The sequence below is a fragment of the Propithecus coquereli genome, unplaced genomic scaffold (genome assembly GCF_000956105.1).
Source record: "Propithecus coquereli isolate 6110/MARCELLA unplaced genomic scaffold, Pcoq_1.0 Scaffold521, whole genome shotgun sequence".
Classification (NCBI taxonomy): Eukaryota; Metazoa; Chordata; class Mammalia; order Primates; family Indriidae; genus Propithecus; species Propithecus coquereli.
The window spans coordinates 483872-488613 of NW_012151075.1; the positions used below are offsets into that span (position 1 = coordinate 483872).

General features: G+C 35.0%; 1 pseudogene; it reads left to right on the plus strand.

Moving 5' to 3' along the window:
- The first annotated feature begins 240 nt into the window (after positions 1-240).
- On the plus strand, positions 241-779 carry LOC105820370 (annotated as a pseudogene).
- Positions 780-4742: the final 3963 nt, after the last annotated feature.

Below are 4742 nucleotides of genomic sequence, written 5' to 3' on the forward strand. Positions count from 1 at the left end.
TTCACCATATAAATTTTGAAGAGACACCATTCAGACCACCAGAATATTGAATAGAGAAAGAATAAGTTATGATATGTTAAATATGTCTGAGTCCTTGTTTCCACTAAAATGTATCATGATGATTTCAAATTTTCATAAGATTTAAAAACAGCTTAACATGTAAAGGATCTGTTTAAACTTTAAAAATAGCTCTGCTAACCCGATCCTACTGAGCTGGGTTGAGATCCGAGCGCCGCTGAGATGCCAGCCTACCACTCTTCTCTCATGGACCCTAACACCAAACTCATTGGAAACATGGCACTGTTACCTATCAGAAGTCAGTTCAAAGGACCTGCCCCTAGAGAGACAAAAGATACAGATATTGTGGATGAAGCCATCTATTACTTCAAGGCCAATGCCTCCTTCAAAAGCTATGAAATTAAGAATGAAGCTGATCGGACCTTGATATATGTAATTCTCTACATTTCTGAGTGTCTGCAGAAACTCCAAAAGTGCAATTCCAAAAGCCAAGGCAAGAAAGAAATGTACACACTGGGAATCACTAATTCTCCCATTCCTGGAGAGCCTCGTTTTCCACTTAATGCAATTTATGCCAAACCTGCAAGCAAACAGCAAGATGAAGTGATGAGAGCCTACTTAACAACAGCTAAGGCAAGAGACTGGACTGAGACTTTGTGAGAAAGTTTTTGACCCTCAGAATGATAAAGCCAGCAAGTGGTGGACTTGCTTTGTGAAGAGACGGTTCATGAACAAGAGTCTTTCAGGACCTGGACAGTGAAGAGAGCTGGGACAGCCACCATCTCCAGAGCCTTGGGCAGCATTTTCCAGCGAGATGTACACAGTTTTTTGCCTTTATTTCATAAAGTTTTCTACAGAAGAGAGAAGAGCATGTCTGTACTTGAAAAGCTTTTGATCAAGAATTCGGGTGGGAGAGGGGAGAGTACGTTGTCAATGGTGATAGAAGTTTTCTGGTATTAAGTTGGTGCTTAATACAGACAAGTAATAAAAAAAAATTCTAACATTCCATGTCGGAAAAACTTTATTGCTCATCTTAGACATTCACTTAAAATTGTTTTTGAGTAAAATTCACATACCATAAAAAAATAGCTCTGTTAGAAAAAAATACTTTCATCATATGAATGTGTGCTTTAATGTATTGATCTTATCTCTGAGAGCACTTTCAGTACATTGTTCTATGTCCCTGACAGAAATCTAAAAACATAGGTAAAAGTTTCTCTAAGAGGTGACATAGCTGGATTCTCAGCCCACCTACTGACGTTTGCCTCACTGTTTCTCACTTTGAGGACAAAGTAAAAAGAGACAATTTCAGCAGCTTTGGAGTTGTGTTTATTGGGGATGAATATAAAAATATTTTGACAGAGCAATGTCAAATGTAGCTATACTACTGTGCTCGAAATAAAAATTTAACAAGGATCTGTAGCACAAATCATTTTTCATTTAAGCATGCCTAAATCAGAAAGAAAAGAAGTATAATAGAAGCATAATACTAGATACATTAACTTATATTTTAAGTTTTCTTTCTCTTCTTCTTTTCTCTGCCATTTTCCTCAGGCATGAGAAGGGGATAACAATTGATATTATGTAGCAACAAGAATATTAGGAAAATAAAATGTTATTTTTCATATAAACATGTTTAAAACATAGTGATAATGCTTTCTACCCTCATATGCTTTTCACTTATTATGCTGACCTTCCATCTGAAGATGCATCAATATTGTTTTATAAAAGCTTATAACACTATATGAAATACTAAGTCAATATTCCATTTTTATCCCATTGATAATTTAGTGTTATCAATGTGTTATTTGATCCTTTATTGTCTCACATCAAATAATCCTGAAAAGTCATGTGTTCAGACCAATTGTGTAGAAACCTTAACACAACTAGATCTAAATGTACAGTCTAATTCCAGCAGCAAACAAGGCACTGATACGAAGTGCCAACACTTATATAGCACTCATTAAGTTCCAGGCACTATTCTAAATGATTTACATACATTAATTGATTTAATCTTCACAATGCTATAAATAAGCACTAGTATCGATTCATTTTATAAGTAAGAAAATCAGCACCCAAATCCCACAGTTTATAGGTCAAATCCTGGATTCAAACCTCAGTCGATTTGACTTGAGAATTGGCACTCTTAACCATTATACTGTAATGTCTGATATTAAGGAACCAGTCTCTAGAATCAGATTAAATTCAGGTCCAGAGCCTAATTCTGCCACTTCCTCAGGTAGATTTTATATCTTCGTTGTGCTTCAGTTTTCTCATCTATAAACTGAGAAAGTACTGGTATATCCAGGAAGAGTATTTTGAGAGAGAGGAGAGACAGAGACAGAAGCAAAACACGAATCACCACTTTGAAAACTATACAGAGCAAGGAATTTGGTTTAGTGACTTCAACTTTCATATTCTACCTTTAGATCTAATTGACTTTGTTTATTTATTTATTTATTTTTTTGAGACAGAGTCTCACTCTGTTGCCCTGGCTAGAGTGAGTGCCGTGGCATCATCCTAGTTCACAGCAACCTCAAACTCCTGGGCTCAAGTGATCCTCCTGCCTCAGCCTCCCGGTAGCTGGGACTACAGGCATGCGCCACCATGCCTGGCTAATTTTTTCTATATATTTTTAGTTGTCCAATTAATTTCTTTCTAATTTTTTAGTAGAGACGGGGTCTCGCTCTTGCTCAAGCTGGTTTCGAACTCCTGAGCTCAAACAATCCGCCCGCCTCGGCCTCCCAGAGAGCTAGGATTACAGGCATGAGCCACCGCGCCCGGCCTCTAATTGACTTTTATCAAGGATCAAAGAAATATGAAAGAGTGTGATGCAGTTCTCTAGACTAGAGCTGAATCTCTGGCAAATTACCTGAATTCTCTACTCCAATTTTTCAACTACAGATTCCTCATTGACTCTCAGGCTAATTACATCTTTCAAGAGGCATTTTTAGCTATGGTTGACTCAGTTTTGAGTCATTATTTCAATACCATTTGAGACCCATAACCTCCAGAAACATGAATCACATTAAGGATAAGTTCAAACAGTATAGGAACTTTATACCTTTAAATGTAGCAATTCTATCATACTTGTATAAAGTGTGTGCTTTGAGCCATCACTGAATATATTGAATGCTGATATGCTTATAACGATTTCAATATTACTTTCATAAGATTCACACCAACTAAAGTTTTAAATACTGTGTAGTTGCCAAGATATTTTCACTTTCATTTATCTACCAGAAAATTGCAATAGGGATGCATAATAAAAAAACTTCACAAAATGTTATACATATTTGTATTTATCCCTATTTTATTGTATTTAGTCTTTACTTTTTGATAACAAAAGAAAAACAGGCAGACTTAACTGTTTAAAAATTACTCATTATGGTTTTAGTTAAACCAGCAATGATCTAAATGTATGCATTGATGTAATTGTAGGTTTCGCTACTATTCTGACCTTCATTCTTTGTCTCACAGGGTAGTAGTATGCAGCTTGTTCAAAGTGAATCTTGAAATGTTGCCAGGAGGGTTGACCATTGTAATAATTGTCCATAAATTTTTCTTCTATTTCTTCAAGTTGTGTTAAAAAAGACAACAAGAGAAAGTGAGAAAGAGAGAGAGAGAAGAAAGAGGGGCGCAAAAAAGAAAAGGAACAACAACAAAAAAAACTGCCAAATATTTATTTTAACCACTGAAAGTATTCCTAGAGTAAGATTCTCTCCTGATGGATCAGCAGGCTTCGTATTCATAATATTTTCTTGAGTTTTATGTCTTTCTTTCTTTGCGCTAACAGTTTCATTTGTGGCCCAGCACAACGAGATAATATCCCCTTTTTTAAAACCTGGAAATAACTTCATTCATAAATATCACAGAGGATACAAATCTCTTCTGAGATGAATGTTCTTTCATTTATAGATTTGCCTAGTGGGTGCTGAAAAGCTTCTTTTCAGAATTGAAACTTTTTACAACCATGATAATCTCAATTTTGTTATGTATGCCTGGCATCTGGGCTCCTGATTTGGAATCTATTCACATACACTGCTTAGGAAAGAGATCTAAATTTGAATTATTTAACTTAGTTTGTATTTGAATGTTTTTCTAGTGCTCAAATAATGTATTTCATCATATGTCATCTGTTAACCATCTTGTTTTGTTATATATGCATGTGTATATATATACACAAGGAATTTGAGATATCCAATATGTATTTCAAGGGCAGAATGTCTTTCTTGCTCTAGCATGAGGAATCTATATACATCAGACGTGGCCCATGTAAACAAAATCCCCAAACGTTCTTTCTCTAAAGACAAAAGTATTTCTTGTGTTCAAATAAAGCTGCAAAAGCAATCTCCAAACAAGTATTCAGTTCTATCAATAGCTGGAAACTGAATATAACAATGTCTTATGCTGCTTTATAGAATTTTCAAAAGGTTTGCATTGTACAAACCCAATTTTTCAAAATTGACACTGGGATTTATTGTCTCATTTTATTTCTCTAAAAACAAAAATAAACATTATTCACAAAGTAAAAATAATAATAATAATGCTCATAAGAAGAGAAGCAAGCCATGTTTATTTTAGGGCTCTTACTCCCCTTTTCCTAGAGCAGCTGATCTGATAACTCATGGCGATTCGAGGATTGAGAGGATTGTATGTGACACTTTCCTTTTTTATTTTGACTTCTATGAAATTAAAAGTACATTTTTACAATTTTCATTTCT